Genomic DNA, 13,415 nt, shown 5'->3' with positions numbered 1-13,415 from the left:
GAGCTGGATAAATTGCTCCAGCAAGGCATCTTAGAACCTGTAGATTCAAGTCCATGGGAAACCCCCATAGTAACACCTCTAAAGGCTAATGGGGACATACGTATATGTGCAGATTACAAATGCACACTAAACAAGGCGTTGCAACAGCACGCTTATCCAGTACCAGTTGTCAGTCACATCTTAGCCTCCCTCAAAGGGGGGGTGAGTTTTTGCAAAGCTTGACCTGGCACAGGCATATTAACAATTACCTGTTGATGAAGCTGCTGCTGAGGCACAGACCATTGTAACGCATAGGGGTGCATTCAAGGTCAAGAGACTGCAATTTGGGATAAATGTTGTCCCTGGCATATTCCAAAGTGTTATGGAGAGCACACTTAGGGGTATCCCTGGAATCTGCCCCTATTTTAATGATGTCCTTATTGCTGGGGAGTCATCTCAAAACTTAGCAGAGAGATTGAGGGCTGTTTTGCTCCGTTTTCAAAGAGCAGGACTGAAATTAAAGAAGGATAAGTGTAAGATAGGGGTTACTTCTACTGATTTCTTAGAATTCAGGATAGATGCTCACAAAATTCACCCTGCTGAATCCAAGCTGCAAGCTAGCTAGGGTACCTAGACCTAAGTCTAAAAGTGAGCTTCAGGCCTTTCTGGGCCTCTTAAACTTTTACAATGCATTCCTTCCACATAAAGCTGCTGTAGCAGAGCCGTTACATAGGCTTTTAGACAAGCAGGCCTCTTGGCAGTGGACAAAGGTCCACAAACAAAGCTTCAATGAAGGTAAGGCCTTGCTCACGTCTAATCCTGTGTTAGCACATTTCAATGAGCAATTGCCTGTTTGCATTGCCTGCGATGGGGTGGGAGCTGTACTTAGCCATTTGAGAGCTGATGGAACACAGGTTCCAGTGGCATATTACTCTAGGACTCTGTCTTCTGCTGAGTGTAATTATGCTCAAATAGACAGAGAAGCACTGGCCATAGTGGCTGGCATTAAGAAATTTCATGATTTCTTATATGGCCACCATTTCACAGTCTACACAGACCATAAGCCTTTGCTGGGTTTACAACAAACAAACAAACCCCTCAGATAATATCCCCTAGAATGCTGAGGTGGTCCATGTCTGCTTATGACTATACGTTAGTTCACAAACCGGGAAAAGAAATGGGCCACGCTGATGGCCTTAGCAGACTATCTCTAAAATTGGTAGAAGCAGACCCTGCTCCTGCCACCAACATTCTATCCATCCAGGAGTTGCCAGAATCGCCCCTCAATGCTAGGGATGTGGCTGCTGAAACTGCCACCGATCTCACACGTACACGTGTGCTCTCGTGGGTATTGTCTGATTGGCTTGACAAGAATCTAGGTACTGAATTCCAAAGCTTCTGGCTCAAGAAGCATGAGTTGTCCACTTTTAAGGGTTGCCTGGTATGGGGTAGCAGGGTAGTTATCCCTGCCTCATTAAGGCCTAGAATCTTGGTCTCTCTGCATGAGGGACATCCGGGAATTGTCAGGATGAAAGCGCTTGTGCGCAGCCATCTTTGGTGGCCTGGGCTTGATAAAGCTATCGAGGGTCAGGTGCATGGGTGTCAGTTGTGCCAACAGTCATGGCCAGAAATGCCTCAGGCCCCAGTTCATAGGTGGGAAGAAACCCAAACCCAAACAGGGAAGAAACCCAGGGTGCATATAGATTATGCTGGGCCCTTTCAGGGGCAATTCTTCTTGGTTGTTGTTGATAGCCATTCCAAGTAGCTAGAGGTTGTTCCTGTTTTCTCCACTACTACTGCCAGGAAAATCCAGGTGTTGAGAGGCATTTTTGCTGCCCACGGCCTTCCAGATGTTCTGGTTTCAGATAACGGTCCTCAATTCACTTCTGAGTTCCAGGCTTTTCTTCAGGCTAACCTGATCCGCCATGTGACTTTGGCTCCTTTCCACCCCTCCACCAACGGGATGGCTGAATGAATGGTCCGCATCACCAAGGATGCTCTCAAGAGACTGATTTATGGTAATTGGCATCACAGGTTAGCGGACTTTCTTCTTGCACATTGCACCACACCTTGCACTTCCACCGGAAAGAGCCCTGCTGAACTGCACAGGGGCTGCCAGCTCATAACTAAGCTAGACAGATTGCACCCTGATAGGGTGGCGTCTCAGGTCCCACAGCCTCAGGCACCAAGGAGCTTGCAAGTGGGTGCTCTGGTCTGGACTTGGAACTACGGGCCCGGTAATCTTTGGATTCCAGCTGTGGTCTGCAAGGTGTCTGGACCTTTGTCCTATGAGGTGTCCTTGGACAATGGCCATGTTCTCCGGCGGCACAAAGATCAGCTGCATACGAAACTGGACTCTTCCTCTTCCGCTCCTGGCTCTGCTCTGGTGGGGGGAGGAGGGTTATATTGTGTACTTTGGGGATCACTATCAGCAGTCACTGGCCGCTGAGGAGGCCGGGGAAGGCCCATCTCTAGTTTCCACAAGTGTTCCCAACAGGAATTCATTGGGAAGGGAGACATTCTCCACACCAATACTTACTCCAGCCAGGGAGTCACACAGGGAGTATCCACATTACTCACATACATCAAACAGCACTCCAGACAGGGAGACTGACTGGGGGTATCCAAACAAATCAAGACATACAAGAGAATTGGCATCAACCCAAGGGAACTGGCCCACTTCTGCAACTGCTCCCAGAAGGAAGTCATTTGGAATGGGGGGCAGGCAGAGAGAGACAACTCCTGATTCTGGCACCTCTGGCACTGCCTGAGGGGCCACAAGGCATTGGGGCACAGCAACTACCCCAGACAATCTATCTGCCGGATTTGGGGTTGAGGGGCTGTGTGTCCAAGGAAGGTCCATTGTGGACCTGGAGAATACCACAAGTCCAAGGGACGCTGGTTTGGACTTAGAGGGTCCAGCCAGCCAACAGATGAGCAGGTCAACCGGGTATGGGAGTGAGCAAAGTCCTGGCCTGCCAAGCCTGCTGGGTGAGCAAGTAGGCCAGACATCAGAACCAGGGTTACCTGGACACATGGGGGAGCAATGAGCGGGCACACCTAGCCTGACAGGTGAGAAAGAGAGCCAAGGAAGTTCCCTGGGTCCAAGGAGGTCGCAACGGGTTAAATACCCACCCAAACATCTTAGGGAGTTTGTGACGCTGCTGTCAAGCTCCAGGGAGGCACTGCATAACTGCCATGAATGAATAGGCAGAGTGTGTGATATTTGGAGTTCAGAGACATTTATTCCCAAAACGATAGGACGGTCACATGCATTTGTTTAATGGAACCATATACCACGTCCCCTATGGAGGTCGCACATGTGTGCAGAAAAGAAACTTCAACTAGGGGGGAGGGGTGTTGTGTCCCGAGCCTGCAAAAGCAGGCTTGGGACATTGCTATGGTCCTGGGGTTTCTGCAAGCTGCCTGGGACCAGAATGAGAGGCGCTAGCCTTGCGCACATGTGTGAGGTGCAAAAGCGCGCCATTAATGTTGCTGTTTTGCCCAAGGATCCGGTCACTAAAAAGGAGGCCTGCAAGCCTCGCTGTTGTTGTTGGAGAGAGCTAAAGGAGAAATAAAGAGTTCTTGATTCCACCATGTGTGATCTTCATTCGCCATCAAACGAAGGACTTAACAGGACCCAAATTCAATCAGCAGCAACATTTATCACAGCTATTTGAGTTTTCTTTTGACAAGAGGTGCTTAAGACACATTTACATTAACTCACCTAATTCTATTAGAAGAGGTGCTTTAGAACTGCAAATATCTATTTCTTGCTTATCAAAGCTGTCTACTACACTCCACAAAATATCAACCCAAACAATTCCAAAGACATAATTAGAGTGATTTATATTTTGTAATGAAGAGGTATCTAGATTTGTGAACTATGATATATATCCTTATTCCACTGGGTTTTGCTTTATATTTCTACAAGCCAATAAACTACAGGAGAAGATAATGAAATAATGGAAACTCTATAGATATGTAAAGAGTCAAGATATATTTTCATAATTTTAAGTTGCTTATTTCAGAAAAAAAATATAATGCATTTAATAGTAGGGTGATTTGTTTTCGGTTTTTGAACAGTGGCTTTACTTAAACTTGCCCATTTCAAACAATTTCAATCAATCAGAATAGAGCTGGAAGAGACTTTGGAGAACTTGTTGTCCGTCCCCCTGCTCATTTCAGACAAGTGGCTGTCCAAAATGGTATAAGTCTCCTGCTTGAGGAGTTTTAAACTCTTTTATTTGAGCATTGAAATTTAAAACAATATTTAATATTCATTTTAGGAAGATATTAATCTTATAAGGATGCTAGCTAATATACAACTTCTCCAGTACACATATCTGCAAAATAAATAAATAAATAAAAAAAATTCTCTGATGTACTTTGCTATATAAATTTTTTCAAGGTACACTTACAAATATAATTTCACCTAACATAACATTTAGTTGGTTTGGTTTTTCATGTACCTGTTTCAGTTCTTGTATACAGCTTTCAGTGAGGTGCACAGACAATGTAACTTATTCAGATTGTTTAACTAAAAAAAATGAGCATCAGCAGATGTTATTAAATGTTACTGCCCATGTTATGGTAAATCTTGTATGTCTAGATTTCACAAACCTGTTCCTATAGAATCAATTATAGTTTTTTGTATGTTTGTATTTTATCTGGTACATAATAGAACCAATCTGGTGACTGCTTTTCAGAATCATAATGAGAAACATATCCTAGTATCTAATTAAGGTTGCCTGATATAAAATTTAACAGCACTCACCTAGGGGGAAAATATGTTGAGAGTTTATCTGTAAGATAAACACTGCACTGCTTAAGTGCAGTGGACCCTTATGTCATTGACTCTCCTAGTGATTCTATCAATTCAGTTTTCTGATGCAAGTAGAGTTCTATTGTCCTGTGCCCTTGATAGGCAATATATGGAAAGAAAAAGGAAAGATTTGAAAATTCTTTTTTTAGTTATTAGGGAAATAAAAAAGTTTTTTCTGACATTACCTCCCATCACAAACTCTACAAAAATAAACTATTCAAAAATGTAATCAAGCTATGTCTTCTCTACGTGTGAATGTGTGTATATAATCTTTTGAATATTCATAACCATATGGCTGTGGATGGATATTTAACATGAGAGTCATGTATTTTATCCATTGAAAGAAAAAAGGCTCATTTTTTATACTTAGACTTATCCACACAGTTCTGCAAACAAAAGAACCATTTAATCTTAATTACATCCCTTAATTTCCTCTTGCTTTGTTCGCAACCAAAGATGTAGTCTACAGGGAGGTATCCACTTCCAAATCTACAGTTGAAGAAATGAATTCTTTGGAATGCTTTATTGTAGTTGAAAACCAATATTTAATGACACATAAGAAGCATTGTCTATCTATCAGTCTTTATCATATTCACAGCTGGGATGGAGGGATGCCTAGCAAGTGAGAATTTACAAAGGCATATTTTGCCTAAAGCAGAAAGAAGCATTCTGCTGCAGCATTTTCACAGAGAACCATGCACAGGATATTGGGAGCAAATGTTTCTTGAAATGATGGAAGACTCCAGCAGAATTGCACAAATGGGATTATTAGAAAATGTCACTGAATTGGTAGAGAAAGAGTGAACTAGTTGAAAGAGCATGGATCAGCTTGACTGGCCAAAGAGGCAATACTGAGCAGAAAAGGTACAGATACAGATTAAGTAGCTTTAAAAGATGTATTGATTACAGTTAGGCAACTTAGCAAAGAAAATATATTGTCTCTTGTTTCTTTTTAGATGTACTTTATAGACGCCCAAGACCAAATGAAGGAAGTGCTTGTCTATTGCTTTTTCTTAAATTTCAGCAGGAGGGGAGAAAAGAAAAAGTAGACTAAGGTTATAACAAAATAAAAGAGTTGGAAGGGACCTTGGAGATCTTCTAGTCCAACCCCCCTGCTCAAGCAGAAAACCCTATACCATTTCAGATAACTTGTTATCCAATCTCTTCTTAAAAACCTCCAGTGTTGGAACATCCACAATTTCTGGGAGGCAAACCATTCTGCTGATTAATTGTTCTGTTAGGATATTTCTCCTTAGAAGAAAAGAATTATACTCACAACAGTACTGTTAAAAATTTGTTACACATCTTCCAAAATTTATTCTAATTGTGTCTTAATATGATGCACATTTGGAGGATTTGGCAAACAATAGTCCAATCATCTCTTAGTATATGCATAATAATTGAAAGCCCTACAAAACTGCCAACTTTGATAAGGAAGCTATTGGTGCAGAAACAAATATATTTTTGACCGATAGGGAAAACTGCCTGGAATAAATTGGCTGACCAAGATGCATGTCTACTCATGATTTAAATGACAGGGAGTAAATGCCATCTTCCAATTTCCACAGTGAAATAAGACTGGTATTAAAATGATTGACTGACCAATGGGTTTACATAACTTAATTTACTGTCTTCTCATCAGTTAGGATAAATTATATATAAACTATTATGATAACTAATGCATTTCTCTCATACATTGCTTCACGTTGATTATTTTTGGATGTTTGCTGTTTTATGATGCCATCTTAAATGTTTCTTGACTATCCCTACTCAGTTTTATTTAGAACAATAATCATATGGCCTATGAATTATTATCTTCCATGATTGGCAGAAGAATTAAACATGTTTGAAATAAATTTAGATTATTCAATAGATAGGGAAGTGGAATTGTGAACTTTATAATTTTGGATGATAATCCATCATCAATGATATGATTGTGGTGTTGAATTCTAATATTACTATCTCAAATCTTTTTCTGTGAAAGAAATAAAAAATAATGATTGATCATAATGGAATATTGATTCCCCTCCTAGAAAAGTACCTACTAGATAAAATTGCCATAATTTAAATATATTCTCATGTCTTATATATCAGGTATTATACCAAGATAAAATGCAGAAATTACAGTAGAAATAGATTATCAAATGTATTTGGGAATGCCTTTGGCAAAATTTTGATTAAAAAGATTTAAGAAATTATAGTAAGTAAAATTAGAGAACAAAAATGTAGCTTTACACCTGGTAGAGTATGCACAAAATAGATTTTGTTCTTTAAATAACCACTAAAAGATGTATCAATATGAAGGGGAAAAAGCCCTAACACTTTGATGATTTATAGAAAGTATATGAAAAAAGCAAATAAGCTTAAACTGTAGAATGCATGAATGTGGAGTTGAAGATTAGTTGTTAAAATAAGACTCATTGGAATACATGGTATACTTCAAAACACTGAAGTAAACACACATACATACATCAATGTATGTATATATGTATGTATGCATGTATGTATGTACAACAGATTTTGTATTCAGTGGACACTGCTGAAATTTAGATCTTCTGCATAATAATATGCATTGCATCATTTGCATAGCCTCCCATCTGTATGGTGAGGTCATTGCATAAATTCTGCAGCTCTCTGCAATGCTGTAGATAACAGGCTATCTGCTAAAATAAACTTCCAGTATATGTGAACAGTAATACTTGGGATGGTACCATGTTGCACAGATTACACATGATTTTGGGGGGAGAAAATTAATGGATGTCTGCAATTCAGTGCTTTATTTGAAAATATAGGAACCTATGCACATGAAAAAATGGATGGAATATCAATTCTGTGGAGACTACTTAATAGAGAACAGTTTTACATGTTTATTGTCTAGTGAATCAGTATTTCCAGATTGACCACACTCACTGTGATAGCCATTACGATGTTGTGTAATAGTGGCAGAATAAGTTTGGAGTCCCCAAACAAGCACTCAGAATTTCAAATGTGCCCAGCCACTCAAAAATGTTGCTTACCTTTGTTCCAAATTAAGCAAAACTAGTTCAAAAATATATCTGGGAATTTTTCTTCCGTATCAAGTAACCATATTACTACTAATTTGAAGTATTCATAAATGCATCTGCAGATAAGTGATGATTTATTAAATCTGGTAGAGACATATTTAAGATTAGGAAAGTCATGAATGTTATATATGATGAAGGACAAAATTCAGAACAGATCAATGATCTGGAAATTATGATTTAATTCATGAATTCAAGACAGTCATTTAGGAACAGTAAGGAGAAGTGTAGTCAAGCAAGCATTTATTCAAGTAAGGGGAAATCATGATGATTATCAGGAAATGCATTTTGTGAACATTATGATCCTCTTGAGAAAACATTTAAAGAGTCCATTTCATACTAAATTTTCCAAAAAAATAAGTGAATAACATTTACTGCAAATTAGGTATTTTATTATTATTTACAATATTTTATTGTAGAAACCTTGACTGTCTTTGACAGACATGAAAGGCAATAGGGTGGAGATTTTTGTCCTCTTTATCACTTTTAGATTCTAAATCCATAGACTGTAGGATAATTGGTGCAATTCTCTGTCCAGTTCAAAAACAGCTTATTGAATATAAAGTCTAAAATGTAGTCCGTGCTTGATTTGGGAATACAGGTCCCAAAATATTTATCATGGCTACTTCAGCAGCTGCTCCAAGATCAGAGCCAAAGGAGGTGTAAGATTTTATACAAACTTATGCCATGTTTTACAATTTGTATAGCTTTGTTCATTGAAGCTGTTCTCATTGTGTTTTAAGATAAGATAAACCAGAGTTTGCTACATGGGAATGTGTTCTGAAGCTGATAATTATAGCATAACTTCTTATTTTTATCTTTGAACCTATACATGAAAGAAAAAAATAGCTGCAACTAGAGAAAATAAGATTAGGAAGGTTAAGGCAGATAAAGACTTAAAAAAAGTTATGAAACATGGAGGTGGACTAAGATAAGAAAGCTTTCAAGAAAGAAGAGTCTCAGGAGAAAATGGCTGTGTGCATACAGAATCTTCTGCTTTTGGAAAAGTTGTGGACTTCCATGCAGCACCCATCTGGGAAAGAAGGTTGTTGGTTGAGACTTTGAGATGGTGTCTATAGAACCAACTGAACTCTAAATTTTGAAAGAGAGGCCAAAAGAACCATGAAAGGTCACTTGAAAGGTGATAGGAAGCATGAAAGTTAAGTATTTTCTCAGATTCTGAAAGTATAGTATACCCCCCCCCCAAAAAAACCCCAAACAACCTGCAGATGGAAAATGTACTGGTTGAGTGAGATAGGACCAATGAACTATGATAAGAAAGAGTAACTGAGAATCATGAACTACATAAAATAAGACTAATATTGAGCTGGGAAAAGGGAACAGGGACCCAAGAACAGAATCAATTTATTCATCCCTTTGAAACTCATAGTCCAGAGATGTGATTTTGGAGATGCCTCTCAGCTTCAGAAACTTGAGAATCACATCCCTGCTAAGTCCTAGACAACAAGACCAAGGCCTTTTTTGTCTACAGAGTAAGAGTTCTCAGAAAGCACTACTTTCAACAGAAGAAATCATATACCTTTTAAAGCACTATTGAATATGGTTGAGTTTGGGTAGAACCCTCAAACTTCTTTATAAATTTTATAAAGCTTTGAGCAAAGAAAATCAGATGCCAAGGGAGCAAAATATTTTCCTTAGCTGTTTCTCATACTTAGAAAACTGATCCTTTTGGACAACTCTGCCAGGCTCTACACCTGCTATATTAGAATATAGGGGATGGTTTCTGCTATATTAACCCCTGCTCTGCCTTCTGTCTATTCCACCTGCTTTATCTATGCTGTGATTACAATCAAAATTTTATTTAAAATAAATGCTTCTTGCAAATGCTACTCTGGATAGCTAACATTAAAAACACTAAAAATGCTTTTATTTATTTATATTTATTTATCTGTATGCTGCCTTTATTATTTTTACATATAAGTCACATACTTTACACATACAAACAACATGCTTCTTCTTCCTCCTATTTTCCTCATAACAACAATTCCATGAATGAGTTGGATTGAGAGAGAGTGACTGGCCCAAAGTCAGCCAGCTGACTTCCATGGCTAATGCGGTACTTGAACTCACAGTCTCCTGTTTTCTAGCCTAGAGGTTAATCACTAGACAAAACTGGCTGTATGATATCATTGATATCAATACAACAACAAAAAACCTGCAATGTTCATTAAGACTGAACATCTGAAGGAACATCTAACCTCCCCACCGTGCCCTGCTCTGGTTCATATCCAGATCTTCAATACTTCAGGAAGAGCCAACAGAGTCAGGGCCAATCTTATCTCAGAAGGTGTGTTGTTGCTCAGGGCTGGTGCTGGGACAGAAAAGATCCATTCTATTAAATGACATTTATAATTGAGGGCACCAGAACATGTTCTATCCATCAGACTTGGTGAGAAACAATCAAAGAGACACAGTCTCAGAGATAACCTGGCTCACAGATAACTTGGTCCCAATGTATTTAATCTAAGATTGTTAGACCAATTCTTTATTTGCATTACCTTACAATTGGCATTTGAATGCTTTTTACAAAGTCTACTTTAAATTCCACTTTAGGCCTTCTTTATTACAGTGTTTTCCTTAGGATAACTGGAAATTGCTATTCCAGGATTTTTCTATATAGCATAATCATTTTTCAAAAATATTTTTATTATTAGAATAAGATATAACTGATAAAAAGAGACAGTAATAGCTGAATAACACAAAAAGAAACTATTAGTGAGCATAGTTACATAAGTATAAATAAAATCTTCCTAGAAAAACTTTTTAATATCATTATTATCTTCTTATCTTCTTCTCACTTTCCCAACTGTGGATTACAGTGTGGATATTTAGAGTGTATACTAAACATTAAAAAAAATATTATGATGCATTCAGATGCTGAAAACAGAGGTACATCAAGAGGTACTTAATGAAAGTAAAAATTTTCCATGGCTGATGTATTTACAAATTTCAGGAAGAATAAAAAGTGATCTCAAGAAAGATAAGAAAGATGTCAGAATTTTAAACAGTTACACACTAAGACCACTTATTAGGACTGACTGAAATATGACACAGAGATGGAACAAATATAATAAAGTGTATGCAGAACTTCAAGGAAATAATCACACTTTTAGAAGAGCTATAGAAAAAAAATCAATAAAATTTACTTCATGGCATAATTTAAGACAAAATTTATATCAAATGTTGTACAGATTACATATAACCCTGTCAATAATTACCAAGATAGATAACAAAAAGGGAAGATTTTATTTTAAATTCTTTGAAATAAACAAGCAATTTCTTCCTCATCCATAAGCCTTCCAGGAAAATGGTCTTATAAAGATACATACTCTTTTCGACTCTTAGATTCTCTGTAATATTGCACTTCTAAATGGCTATTTCAATGTTGGGGTAGAATCACTATGAAATATCCAGAAGTCTTGTTCTGAAAAGCACTTGTTCTGTACTCCTACTTCCAATATATTCTAGTTTACTCAGCTTTACTATAGTATGCAAATGTGTTGTTTTACCCTTTGGCATTTTACTACAGGGTTTATTTGTCCAGTACTTTATCTATTCATTATTATACCAGTTCAGTTTTCCAGTTCTGATTTTTCCTTCTTCGCTGTCTTTCAAATGATCATGCAGTCTCTAATTTTTTCAGCTTTCTTCTCCTTTGCTCCTATCTTTGAAAATTAACTATTCAACTACATCTCTCTCTCTTTCTCAAACAAAACAAAACATTTTTTTTTTGAAATGGTGCTATGTCCTGATTTATGTTGATTTCAGATTTTGTGCTAAACAGATTTTTAACTGCACTGTATTCTTGTGCAGTTCCCTACTGGTCACCTAGCTAACTAGAATCAGATTTACCAGAGAAATAGCTAAACATTTGTGCCATGTTCCTCCTCACCTGAGAGGGTTAATTGAGCAATTACTTTAAAATCCACCTTGTATTTAGCTGACTATTGCATTATCTCCCTATCATGGCCAGAAACAATGTAGTTGTGAACAGACCAGTCTTTTTCCTGTTGGGAAACATAATATTTGGGGCCGAATAGCTCACATTTTAAGCCCCCAAATGGAATATTGTCACAATATAATTATCTCCCACTGTTGGTTAAATGCAAGATTTAACATGAGATTGCATGGTACACAGAGAGGTTGATTTAGTTACTTTTAACATTTTGAGATTCTTTGACTGAAACCTTGCTTCGTGGATTGTTATGACTTTCATGTCCTTGATGTTTGATTATAGGAGGCCATGGATATGACCTTGGAGAAGGAAATTGTTAAGATAACAACATATTCAAAAGAAGCCTTTATTAAGCATAGGGATAAGAAAGAGATTCTTACTAGATCTCCCTTGATTCTCTGTGGAATAAGAGAAAGGGAAGAAAAAAACATATGTAGTCTTTCAAGACTGAAGCCAGCCTATGGGGTAGACTAGATAATGAAACTAAGCTCACAGGAAGAACTATACTTTATTGAAATATGCTATAGTAGCAGAATCTTGCAAAATTGAGCTATCTGCTCTATGTTCTCAGGATCAATTCTATCATTGGAGATCTTCAAAATATTTTTTATGTATATTCTGACATTGCTTGGATAAGTAAGGAAGTAAAGTATTAAGAAGAACATGAGTAGCATCCTGCTGGATCAGATTCCTGGATTATCAACTCTTGTAGTTTATTCTCACAATAGCCAGCCAACTGCATAAAGAAGCCCACTAGTTTCGCAGCATTTCTTCCCTTAATTTTCATCAAGATTGCAATTAAAAGATTCAAAATATGTATTTGAAAGTAAAGCTTAGATATTCCTCTACTGAAATTACCATTTGTGATTCTTCCAATTCAAAGGTTTAAAAAAGTGTTTTAGAACATACAAGATGTGGACAAAATGTCTGTTTGCATCTCCTTAAATTACTGAACTTTTCAATGTCTCCTATGAAATTTGTCTACAGTGTTTTCAGATCCAAAAGCAAAATAATTTCCAGCAACATATGCAGCAAACTCTGATAATACCTAGAATAGAACTCTTATCCTTTTAGTTGAAAGAGGTAATTATTTTAATTGGTTCTACTTATTTCTGTTCATTAAACTAATGTTCACATAACATATTGAGTGGCAAGGATTTTTTTTTGCCATTTAGACACAAGCAGAATTAAAATATACTTTTTTTTTTTAAAAAAAAGACAATAACTCTTCTATAAAATCTCTTGATCCATCATACTTGCCAAATCTCTTTGCTAATAGATTAATTAACTTTTAATTCTGATTCAACATGAAGCAAAATAAATATTTTAATTGTAATTCAGCATTTTAAATAAATTAATCTATATGAATCAGTAAAAATTGGCAGCTCTCAGATGTTTAACTTCTACAATTGTGAAAAAATGCTTTATTGTTTTTTTCATGATTGGAAAATAAAATAAAGATGGATTTCTCAGATCAATTTTATCCAAGCTACAAATTCTTTCTTGGCAGACATAATTAAATGACAGAAAGATTGAAAGATCTTTATTGATGTCAAACAGTTTCCATCCTCCT

Source organism: Crotalus tigris, unplaced genomic scaffold (assembly GCF_016545835.1).
Source record: "Crotalus tigris isolate CLP2741 ecotype Arizona unplaced genomic scaffold, ASM1654583v1 scf7180000017659.2616968, whole genome shotgun sequence".
Lineage (NCBI taxonomy): Eukaryota > Metazoa > Chordata > Lepidosauria > Squamata > Viperidae > Crotalus > Crotalus tigris.
Note: the sequence above shows the minus strand (reverse complement) of the source record.